The 12,822-nt window shown below is 42.5% G+C and overlaps 1 long non-coding RNA gene across 2 annotated transcripts; it reads right to left on the bottom strand.

The window, feature by feature from the left end:
* Positions 1–324: 324 nt before the first annotated feature.
* Positions 325–12,581, bottom strand: LOC311588422. 2 transcript variants are annotated; one of them, XR_014776195.1, is made up of 4 exons: positions 12,461–12,581; positions 6,106–6,691; positions 5,511–5,628; positions 325–1,094 (listed from the first exon to the last, which is right to left on the bottom strand). It is a non-coding gene; the product is annotated as an uncharacterized lncRNA (long non-coding RNA). The 2 variants fall into 2 exon arrangements; XR_014776196.1 differs by having other exon boundaries at positions 6,106–6,528; positions 12,461–12,576.
* Positions 12,582–12,822: the final 241 nt, after the last annotated feature.

The raw sequence follows: 12,822 nt of genomic DNA, 5'->3' as shown, positions 1-12,822 counted from the left end.
TTCCTCCATCTTGGGTCTGATCTTGGGCTCTTGGGTATAGAAAGCCAAACTCCATGTTTAAAAGGTCAGTGACTCTGAGACTGCCACTTTGTGGAGAAACCCATGGTAACTGCACAGAAATACAGGGGCTGTGTGAGGTGGCAAGAAAAAGATGAGGTGTGGCTGTGGTCACTATACAGGTATGGAAATGTCAGAACAAAATCTATTTATTTTTACAACTAATAGACAAAATTATCTTTAAGTCATCTTTTGGTTCTAGTCATATTGAAATGAATGCACCCTATCAAAAAGTAATTGGCATTTTGAAAGATAAATGTGATTTTTATTTGCAAATTTTTATAATAAATACTATAACCATTAAGAGGAAAGATGAATGTGTATTTTTACATATTAACTTTTAAAATACTTAATGATTGAGACAATTTCTAGTTATCAGAACCTGAATAGGGGACTTTCAGCTAGATAAGTGCCACATCAACTAGATAGGTTTTATGGAAAATGTCCCATAGAGTGCCCCCAACTAGACCACTCTGCCACATGTCCCATGGGTTGAGGAGCATCACCATTGGTCTCAGTCTTATGGTTGCTTCTCCATCTCCTGTTGAGCACTCATGCAAATGGTAATAAAGAAGCACAAGAAGGCAAGTTCGTAGAAGCTAGTGACCATCACTACCCATAACTGCCATTCTTTTATGTATTTTATTTCTGACCCAGATGACTTAATTCAGACTAATTCAGTCTTAAACACTGAATTAAAGCACCATCATTACACACTTTCAATACCAGCTTCTTTTTAGGACGTCGACGTCAGGAACCGGTTGGTAAACAGTTAACCTGAATCATGTGTGGAGTGTGGTCTGAGGTCACTGGGATTGCACAGTTTATTCAAATGATGATTTCCAGCTGTGAGATCAGGATGTCCTTTACCAGTGAACACTCTGTCCAAAGCATGTATCCAGATGGGTGTGGAAACATAGCTGACTTCTTCAGGCTGACTTGGTTCACACAGGTATAGAAGAAACCACAGTAGGGAAGTTCCTCTCTCTGAACACAGATGTAAACTGAGGCTGGTGATTCAGGTGGTCGCCACTCTCCTTAGGAGGAAATAAAGACACGACGTGTGTAACAATTCCTTATCAAGGAACCTGTGATTATTTAGGGGATCCTCAGTGGTATTAGTAAGAAAACTCAAATTCTCATCGAGCGTTGAGGAGGAATCCAGTTCAAATCCGTTACTGGACCACAAAAGGACGTGGGTGAAGAGATCTCTGAGACTGCTCTTCACACCACAGTTCATGGGAATGAGAAATCAGAATAGACTCTGGATGACAAGCATGGCCATGGGGATTTGACCATTTTGCCTTTCTCCTTGTTCTTAGCACCAATCATAAACCTTTCTCAGGGATTTTCACCAGAAAAAATTCTTCTAAAGTCATAAATTCCTCTCTCCCTCCATGTAATGTTCAAGTTTCTTATCCAACTGTCTTGCCAACATTGTGTGTGTGTGTGTGTGTGTGTGTGTGTGTGTGTGTGTGTGTGTGTGTGTATGCAGGGTGAGGTGGGGGGTGGTCAGTGCTATATAGTAAGCTCAGAAGACTTTCCTTTTTCTTTCATTACATTGACTTCCATAATCCTCTAGTTCCTTCTAGAAAAAAAAATTCTTTGATTTCCAGGATGCCTCCTAAATGGAATAAGATACCCATCCCTAACCCCAGTGTGGCTTTATCCTTGTCCCTCCAGTAGCGCTCAGCGCTTTTGCAGCTACCCACTTTCTTATCCGAATTTCCCAGGAAGATTTCAGCATGGAGAGACAGTTCATTGTTCTGTTCTCAGAAGTAGTGCATAGAAATCCCTCAGAACTATTTGTTAAACAAAAGCAGTAAAATATGCACGTGTATTTATTCTTAGATGACGGACACCCTTTTATTTATGGCTCTCACATTCCCCAGTCATTGGGTGCATCCACATGGCTCCCAAATGTCATTGTGTCGTGCCAGACCTGGGATGTATAACCCACAAATATGGTGTCATTATGAGATATTGTTAGGCCTCACCTAACTTTAAAAGGCAGTAAAACAAAGCAACTGTTTATGGTTCCTCAAGCCAGACATGAAAACCAGATCCTCTGCTCTCACTTGTAATGCCAAGTATCTTGAGTGGTACCCAGCAGCCTTCCCACAATTCTCCACCATCTCTTCCCCCGTCACTGTGTCTGGCGTCTCTTAAAAACTCCCATCCTCAAAGGTATTCAGATATGCATATGACCAAGTTAAAGAGTTTATGCCTTGATGCTACCTAGCTTTTGCTACTTCATAGGAGATAAAGGATGAAGCTGGAATGCTACCTTAAGATGCACCAGGCTCATCAGTGCCTTTCTGTAGACGGTTTCCACAGTGGTTTCACAGAACCTCATCCTCAACACCATCTGCACTCCAGAGCTGGCAAAGATATGTTGAAACTAGGCAGACCTTCAGCGATGTTTAATTTTTGGCAGAATTTATGGTGTTGGCTGGCTGCCAGGGAGAAATGTGTTTTGCTTTTACTGACAGGCCTGGTCAGCACCACTGGTCATAGTTAAGCCTGGAATTCAGGCAAGGTGAAGGAAATCGCCCCCTTTCCGATTTTCTTTCTTTCTTTCTTTCTTTTTTTTCTCCACTTTCCTCCTTTGGACAGGTTGATCCTAGCAGAAGATTGCTGTCTCCCTACTTTATTTTCCATGATTCACATATCCGGCTGTAGGAAGAGACTCTTCATCTGCAAGCAGACCTGTAGGAGTGACTTCATCTGATGTCTAGCCCTGAAAAAGAAAAGTCTATGGCATGGTGTGGGGGAAGGGAGTGGCTGGACGATCCCTTAAGTGTGGAAGACAGTATGGTGCTTCTGAGAATCAGGCCTGGGCAAGGTTCAGGAGCAATCCAATTTGGTGCTGCAGAGCCCAGGAGAGGAGAGTAGGAGAAAGGCTGACTGACATGAGCCTTAGATCCTGGCCCCTGAACTCACTGGGGCACAAGGAGTTTTTGTTTAATTTTTTTTTTCCTCTAAGAGGGATTAGCAACGAGTCACCTTCTGACTGCTTGTTTTATTCAGCTCAGTGAGAATGACTATGCTTTTTCCTCATCTCTCAACGAGGCTCTGCAAACATGCCAGACTGGGAGGATGCACAATTCCCACGTGAGAAGCGTGACCCAACCAGTTTGAACTCAGAAAGGGTCCTGAGGTATAGGAAGTTGTAGCTGTGGCCTTAGAAATGCACTGGGAGAAGAGAATGACATTACAAAAATCATCTAAGAGAAGCTCACCCACAGAATACATAAACTCAATTTACAAGCTTAGCAAAATCAGAACCGTTCACCCAGTTAGCCAGTGATAGTCACTCAAGGTGTTTATGATGCACACCAATCCATATTCTTTTCACAACTTTCCAGATTCTTTTAATGAAAATTAGCAGGCTGAATATAATACCACAACATCTCATTGCTAGAGAGTGTTTGGTTCAAATTTCTCATTTAGCCTGATATACAAAAGTCCAGTCACTCAGTGTGTGTGTGTGTGTGTGTGTGTGTGTGTGTGTGTGTGTTATGTGTGTGTAGTGTAGTGTTATGTATATGTATATATGTATATAATATATATACTGAATTTATTCATTAAATGTATGTTTTATATTAATACTTAAAGTGAAAAACTTTAGTTTGTTCCACAGGTCTAATAAAACTCCACTCTGTTTTTTTTTCTGTATGGTTAAGAAGTGGAAAGGAATATTACTAAGGGATAATTTTGAACACAAAAAAATCCCTATGGCCATCAAGTGTAGAAGTAGAAGGCCAAACTGAGCCATAATTTCAATAGGGCTTGGCTCTGTGTTTCAGTGACAAACAAGGCTGCCTATTGAGAAAGAACTGTACCTGCATTAATTATTTTTCTCCGTTCTGTCGGCCCTGGCTCAATTTTGGCCACAGCACTTGCTCACATGAACTGGGCCAATGATGTTAGTGATTGCAAGGCAGCACCCCCAATGAAGGGGAGTTTGCCTCCCACAGCACTAGGGTTCCGCTGGTCAAGAGGGGAGCTGAAGAAGACTGTGAAATTCAACAGGTCTTTCACAAGAGGCCCATTGGTTCGGGCCTGGCTTGGAAAGGGCCCTGGTGCTGGCATGGAGTCCTAGCTGATTTTCCAGCAGCCGTGTGGCTCCTTTGCCTCCTTCAACAGGTCTTCAGTTGGCTCTATTAGTTCATCGACTTCAGACTTTGAATTGGCACAAATGCATTGTGCAGATGGAGCAGCCACATTGACTGGCCTGGAACTAATTAAAAACTGGAATATTTTAGATCAGTAGGAGGAAGTGGGGCCAGATTTTTAGGGATAGTGTGAGGGAGCAGAAAGAACAGACTGGCCATGGATAGGAGAAAACTCAGATGCTGCCTGACCTTAAGTAGCCCGAACTACTTAAGGCTTGGGCATGTCTCGGTACCTGATCATCTTTAGAAATCTGACAGGTGCTGAGCCATCTCAGTGGTTTAGAAAATGTTAGTCTTTTAAAAATTTCCTAGTGGCACCATATTTTATTAAGAAGAGCAAATTTGTCAAGCTTGTTGGCTTCAGGCAAAAGATACTTCCAAGGGGGAGACGACCTGAGAGATGCATTTAGAGTGAGGGAAAGTTGCCTCTTGCTTCAATGTCAGGGCTGAATTTCAAGGACTGGACTTCCATAGGGCTACACACAGATTAGCAACTTCTCTCATGGTAGGAATTGTGCATAACCGCCCCTGGCTCTCCATGTGGCTCCTCTCTTTGTAGCCTCCTGCTGGCTCTTGCATTTGGTCATGGATTGTGAGAGCCATACCATCTATCGTGGCTCGGATGAGTGTCCTCTCTTGAGAAGGACCTAACTATAGTTTTATTTCACTGTGCAAACTCAAGATCTGTTTTTAGCCCTAGCAATCTTAGGTCAGAAGCAACAGTTGTAAGTTTTTTTTTTTTTTTTGCTGATACTTACCATCTCTAGCACTGGGCTAAATCACAGAAGATACCATCACAGTGACTCCTCACTATTGATGCCACTGTTTAGTCTAAATCCCTTTCATCTTATAGCACTAAACTCCGTGTCCATTAACCATACAATAATTAATTAGTTAATTGTAATAGTATATTAACCCACATTCTTCCTTCCTGCAAGATTGAAAATGACTCTTTACTCTTTGTTTTTATGAGCTTCTTTGTTCTGGGTACTTCATGCAAATGGGGTCACGTAGCTCTCATCCTCAGTGACCACCTCAGTTCACTTAGTGTTATATCTCCAACGTCCGTGTATACTGGAACATTTGTCAGAATTTTCTTTTTAAGCTTTTATAACAGGATAACTGTATGCCATGTTCTATTCTATTTTACGTTGCTTCCATCTTTAGCATTTTGAGTGAAGGTGTCACAAACATAAGCATGCAAGTGTAGCCTGCGGGCTGCTAGTCTGTTATCGATGTGAGGAATCGGAGGTGCAAAGACATTTAGCAGCTTACCTTGGGTCATGTGATAGCTAAGTGTTGGAACCAGGATGCAGATGTCATGGGCCCTGACTTCTCAGCTCTGTCTTGTCCTGCCTGTCTGAAGAACAGGCATCTGTTCCTGGGGAATAGACTGCATATGGCCAGATAAAACATGAGCTAAGTATTAATACTTCTCCCATGAAATACTCATCATCCTGGCAATAAACTCTCCAGATTGGAACTTGCATGCTAAATTATATATTACTCTAAATATGTCAGTTACATAAGTGCAATATGTGTTTTTAATCCAGTGATTTTAATGCTTTCTATTTGTAAGTCACTATCCTGGGCACATAAATACACTGATTCTAACCACAGGTAATCGAATGCTTCCACCAAGTTACTCCACTATGGTCTCAGTCATTCACAATAGCCATCTCTCGCTAGTACTACAGCATGGAGGTCCTTCATATGTTTAATCCTAAAACACATATTAGCGCTTCCATTTAACAGGCAGCCAGTCTTAACACCAACACCCCCTCACCACCAAACATGGCACTAGAGCTTAGTCTGGCCCCAGCATCCAGGTTCTTTCATTGCTCTTATGACCTGAGCAATGCTTGCTTACCTTGGGCCATGGGATTGGTCTTCAGTGAATCAGATACAAGCAAGATATGTGACTGCAAACTGCTATAAATTTTAAATGTATGGATTTGGGGAGAAGATCTGGAGCGATCCCCTAAGCACCAACACTATGGAATAAGTCTGTGAGTCACAGAGGCTTATGGAATGGATTCACAAGTGAGATCTGACAGAGACCATAGAGTTCACGGCCAGTAAGAGGTCATGTACACCAAGATACTCTTCAAGGACTAGTGCCTACTTCTCCGGTTGGCTTCAATGGCAGTCAAGTCCAGAGAGCTTGTTCAGCAGTTCTGTGCTCAGGGACGCCTGGCGCCTTTTCAACATGTTTCCGCTGTCTCACTCTCCAACTCAACCCTTCATCCTGGAAAGGCTGTGTCTCATTCCAGCTCACTGCTGTGATTTATTTCTGGTGGTAAAGGGAAGAATTAGTCATACGTCTTCTTCTGTTGGAGTCTAATGGGCACACTGTGAATGGTAGTAAAGATGGTAGTTTATCAGGCTGGTGACTTGGAGGGTTCATGGCATGTGTGTCCTTGCTCCTCTGAATTTTCTTTACCCAGTGAGTCACTCTACAATAATAATGAAGAGGTGAGGTCCATGTCAGACAGTGGACTTCCTTGTACTCGCCACTCAGTCTTGCAATAATTTCATATTGTGAGAGGAAAGATGATGTCATTCCCTTGGCAGTTAAAAACAAAGGAGGGTACACGGAAATGACCAAGACCACCCAAAGACTTGCCAATCGATACTATTGACAATGAAAAGGACAGCATTCTTTTTCTCAGTCATTAAGTATGACTGACCTAAGGAGTATTGACCTCGGGGTAACGGGTTTCCTTGGATTTAATGACTGACTAGGGCACCGATGAACCTTTAGTCAATCTGGTTATTAACTGCCTGAAAGTGGCTGACCCTGGAAACAATCGCTGCCACTACAAATACAAAGCTGAGTCTGGCTTGGACAATCTGCCTTTGTAAGTGAGCCTCAATGCTTGGTGACCTTCGGTGCTTCATACCGTTCCCAGTGAACAGCACTCAGTCAAGACTCAATTCTAAGAATAAATTCTAGCAATAAAAGTGGTTGACACTTGCCAGTCTTATAGAATAGTCCACTGTACACTTTAGTTGCCCTTTGAAGATTATGGGTGGAACTAATACACTATGATTACAATGACCAGTGTTGACTAATCATCAGAAATATAAGGGAACCGTGTAGGTTCTTTAGAACTCATTTGTAACCACATTTAGAAAAGTGGTTGGAGTTCAATAATGCATTTTATTTAACAAAAGATAGAGATAGATATGCGATGCTATCATTCCAACATGGTCTCTAAAATGTAGTGATGTTTGCCTTTGTGTGCTGTGCAACACTTTCCTGACCCTGGGTGCCTTTCACACTTGCAATACATCTCAGATCCCATCAGCAACATTTCCAGTGTTCAAAAGCCACAGTGCTTAATGTCTAGCACTTTTCATAGTGCAGGCACAGGAAAGCGTGGAGCTTTCGGTTCATATATTTAAATGTTCAAATGGGTTATATACCGCAATAATGAGGGACATTTCTCACAGTGCTCAGCAAAGAGGTAATGCATAGGGAAACGCTAAAATGGTGAGAAAGTGATGGGCACAAGACCAAGGATCACTTAGATTCCTGATGTGGAACAAGCAAGTTATCTATCAACAGATAACACAGAATTACAAAGGGAGTGGCAGTCCCTGGATCAGCAAGCATAATGGAAAAACGGGAAGCCAAGGGCACAGGTTAGGCAAGGCAGAAGGTGACACCACAGACAAGGAGCCAAACTTTCACAATAACACCACCCCCGCCACCACCAACAGCAACAACTACTGAAAGCTAAGGTATATACTCGCAAAGGGAGGGAATAATTCTAGCTGTTGGTTTTGCTGCTGTTTGGGGGTGTTTGATTTGGTTTCAGATTTATTTGTCATTCAGCAAATGCTTAATGTATGTTTTCTGATTGAGAGAGTTGCATGCTGCTTACTGGCAGGTCAGTTTGCTTGGAAGAACCAGAGAAGCCCAACCAGTCACAACTTGTGCTGTGCCTTTTCAACACAAGGGGTCACTCTGACTCAGGAAGGAAGTGTGGGTCATGTTCATGGTGGCAAATGGGAGAGAGGAAAAAAGACACACAAACAAAAGGAGCTTAGAGGCAAATGAGATGGGTAAGTGGCTAGGTACTTTTGCTATATCAGCCTGGTGATCTAAATTCTATCCCTGGGGTCCATCTTAAAGAAAGAACCAACCACTAAATGCTGTCTTCTGCCTTCTGCACACCTGATGTGGCAAGCACACTACACTACACACACACACACATACACACACACACACACACACACACACACACACAATACAAAAAGAGAAAAACAGAAATATAGTGAACCAGAGACGTGGGACAGCAAGAAAACCTCCAGTCTCTACTGTGCCTCAGATACGTTGCACTGTATGATTCAGAAATCTGGGTCCTGAAATGTCACCCTTTGCTACAGCCATAATGTATCAAGTAGCTTGTTTTTAGGAGAGTGAAGGACGGTTTAATAATATGCAAAGGCCTTTTCAGGAGAGAGAACACTGATATGAATTCTTAGAACTGCCATCACTTATTTTACGAAAACAGTGATATGGAGAAAAATAAAATTATGGAACCAGTTAGATTTAGATTCAGACATATAAACATTTTGTAAATCAATGACAGTAACTGAAGATGGAAAAGAATGTGTTGCTGAAACCAATTTGCTGATAGAACAGGAAAAGGCAAGCTCAAGTCTGGTTCAATAATTTATTCACTCGCTGCTCACCAATCCATATATTCAAAGCCATTTGCAGTCATTCATCTACGTTTCCGAGTCACTACTCTGAGCGCCAGTGGTACAGCTTTAAGAAGAAAGGCAGAGCCTTGGCTTTCAGAGAATGTACATTTGCATGCAGGCACATGTAATATATGCATAGTAACAACTAAATAAACAGGAAATTTATGGCAGGTTGTGACATGGCTACAGAAAAAGCCACGGATGGGGGACAGATCAGGCCAGGCAGTGGGTGTGTGGCTGGTTATGGGCAGGGGTGATTTCAATTTGGAGCAGAGAAGCTGGTGAGAAAATGCTTCCTGGGCTGATGAAGAAGATAAAATAGGCCTGGCTGTGAGCAGAACTGTGTGAGCTTTCCAATCAGATTTATTTGTGCATGTATTTATGTTTAAATTTTAATACTGTAATGTGTATATTCAGGTCAGATTCCTGTATGTCCCTCTTTCACAGTTGAGAAATAAGGACGTAGAAGACTTCTGTGACAACCCCTATTTCCACCCCAACCCTAAAAAGAAAGCAACAGCCTAGACAAGAAGCCTAAACAAGAACTCTTAAAAACTGTGGTAAGGTGGCTGGAGAGATGGCTCAGAGATTAAGAGCACTGGCTGCCCTCCTAACGGTCCTGAGTTCAATTCCCAGCAACCACATGGTGGCTCACAACCATGTATAATGTGATGTAGTGCCCTCTTCTGGCCTGCTGGCTCACATGCAGGTAGAATACTGTATAAATGATAAATCTTAAAAATACAGTCTGTAGCACTTAATGTCTCTGAAGTCTTACGAAGTATATTACTAAAATATTGTGAGAGGGATGCTGAAGTGTAGCTCTCCACAACTGATGGCTTCTGGCAGGGTGTGGATGGGGAACGGCTAGGTTTTCTTAAAGGGGCTGGGCACTGGGAATTTGGCCAGGCTTCAGGGAGTATATGAGCAACACAACTTGGACATATTTTTTTCTTTTTCTTTCTTTTTTTTTTTTTATGGGAGAGGAGTCAGAAAGGTTGGCAGATGAGCCTGAGCGAGGACAGGGGAGTGTGTGTGATCTGGGTGCATAATGTGAAATTCTCAAATAACCAATAAAAATATTATGTTGGAAAAAGACTGCTGTACAAAATACTAAGAATAATATCAAGATTTCTTTTTTTTTAACCTTGGGATAGTCAGACCTGAGACTTAACCACACTGCCACCCAGCAAGCCATTTGTGGAGGTCAGTGTCAACATTCTGTCTTGGGAGAATTCTCTGAGGCCATTCTGTGCCCATATGATAATCAGATTTTAGCCCTTGACAGACAATACAACGTCAGCCCTGGTGCTTATCCCATCCAGTGGCCATTTTCACTGAGAAGTGTCTAGAAAAAAGCTGTGATATTAGCTCTCAAATGTACTTCTGTCCCCCAGTTTCAAGCTGGGGACCCCTTTCATTATTCTGGTCTCTCCTCACATAGAATTCAGGTCACTGATTCGATTGCTGCTCATCCTGTTCTGCCAAGTCCAATTCTGCCTCCTTCACAGGCTCCAGTGGTCAGCAATTTAGACCCCACAGGACAACTCCCCATTCCCCAACTTTTTCATTTTTTTTCCCTCTGGTGCTGGGAATAGAAACCCAAGTGCTCACATGCACTAACTAGGGAAGCACTCCACCATGGGGTCGCTACCCTGGCAACAGCCTGTTTCCTTATCTTTTTGCCCTTCATGTTGTCTATGTGACCTGCTGCCTTCAGTGCAATAGTTTTCCTGAGCTTTGAAGCACTTTAGGTGGGACTGAAGAACAGAAAACAGGGCTGGTAGTCACCTATGAAGCACTTATGAAGCCTATATTCTTTTTAAATTAATTAATATTTAATTTTTTTATTTAAGTAATTTATTCAGATTACATCCCAGAAGCCTATATTCTTAACACACAGATACGTATGCACTATGCACACACACACACACACACACACACACACACACACACACACACACGTGTTACCATTTCTGGCTTTGAGGAACTCGGTAAAGAGCGATTCCTATTTTGGGGTGGGGGTCTCCCACTCTGATTTTCAGCTGCTGACTATGCTAAGTCTGGGGGGTTTGCTTTAAGACTTCTAAAGATTGCTTCTGTTGCCCGCATCTGTTGTTAACAACACCTGCTCAGACTTGTTGCTGTTTGCAAGTCTCTGCACACCCAGCTATTGCAGCACGGGTCAAAGAGTGTCAGTTTCCAACTGGCTGACAAGACTGATTTAAAGCGCCTGTGCTCCCAGTAATCTTGTCTTGACATTTATTGTTAAACTCTTAGATAACATCTAAGAATGAGATTAAAATGCAAATTGAGAATAATACGGAGTCAGGGCAGTGGTTATCATTGACCGGACCTTCAGTTTCTCTTACAATGCCCAGACTTTCCTATATGTTACTTCCTTACTTTTCACAGTAATGATAAGGGAAATTGATAGTGTGTCTAAGTGGTAAGTAAGGGCAGGACAGAAACCCAAACTGACAAACTCCAGGGTTGAAGTTCTCACCAAGATCAAGACCCAGCTTATAACCCAGAGCTGAAAGTTTAAGTTAACTGCCACCAGAATTCTCAGCCGGAGTTTGGGAGTAAAAATCCATCTACATACTGGCTGTGCAGGCACACACCTTTAATCCCAGCACTGAGGGAGGCTGAGGCAGACAGACCTCTATGAGTTCGAGGCCAGCCTGGTTTACAAAGTGAGTCCAGGACAGCCAAGGCTACAGAGAGAAACCCTGTCTCAACAACGAAAACAACGTATTTTCATTAGGGGCTGAGAAAGCTGCTCAGTGGTAGAGCTTTTGACTAGTATATGCAAGACTGAGTTCAACCTGAAACCTGAAAATTTAAAAGAAAAGAAGAAAGAAAAAAAAAGTAGTAGATTTAAAAAAAAAAAAAGATGCGGAAACCAGGAAATGTTCTTTGCATCTTTCCCTGTGGAAAAGCTGAGTAATGGAAGAAAGGCAGAGGCATTGTGAGGAAGCTGAGGAAGGGAGACAGAATACCGCAGAGAAGGCTAGTGAAGCATTTGAGGTCATCCAGAGTCAGGAGAGATGACTGATGGCATTTATGTTAAGAAAGCCCAGGAGGCACATCCTGTACTTGCAGCCATAGCCTATGCCATCACTAGAATGATGTAAAAGCTATCCATGTGTTGAAGACCTTTTGGTGGCAACACCACAATCTGTTTAATGTCCAACAAGACTCACTTCAGCTACCGAATAAACAATGCCAGGGCATAGTCGCACTGGTTCACTTTACATCATCGAGAATTTATTTTAATCTGCTTTTATATTTCATGGGTGCCTTCCAAGTGTTAGATGTTAACCACAAAGGGACAAATGTTTCACATCAGGCCAGGAGAAGAAGAGATGGGGCAGGCATAACCACAGTCAAGGTCAAAAGAAAAACAAACAAACAGCTATGAGGTTAGAATATTTCTAACCCGTGTACTTGAAAAAGCCCACACCCCTTTGCTTTGATTTGATCCAGCTAATTATTAAAGAACTTACGAAATGACATGTCAGACTTCCCTGGGGCTGTTCCTCATCTTCAGCTCACCATTATAGAAGGAATCAATACAGCAGCCCACTGAGTGCCTGTGGACCTGCTGCCAGTGTAACTCAGCTCAACAGTGTGTCTCACTTTCATGACTAGCATGATTATGCAACCACTGCCTGGGTTGGCTGCTATTGTTCAGCCATTCTTGCCCGTGCATACACCCAGAGTGGGGGAAGTCAAGGCACCACTGGGTAACTATAGGCTGCATGTTCCATCTCCAATCTAACTTGGAGATGTATCAGAAGGGCGTTTATCTTTTTTACATCACTGAACTATCTCTGTGGTGGTCTAGCCTCAGCCCCTTAGTTACAAA

Source organism: Acomys minous (assembly GCF_964271855.1).
Source record: "Acomys minous genome assembly, chromosome: 2".
Lineage (NCBI taxonomy): Eukaryota > Metazoa > Chordata > Mammalia > Rodentia > Muridae > Acomys > Acomys minous.
The sequence above is the reverse complement of the archived record's forward strand: the minus strand, read 5'-3'. Positions and strand labels throughout refer to the sequence as shown.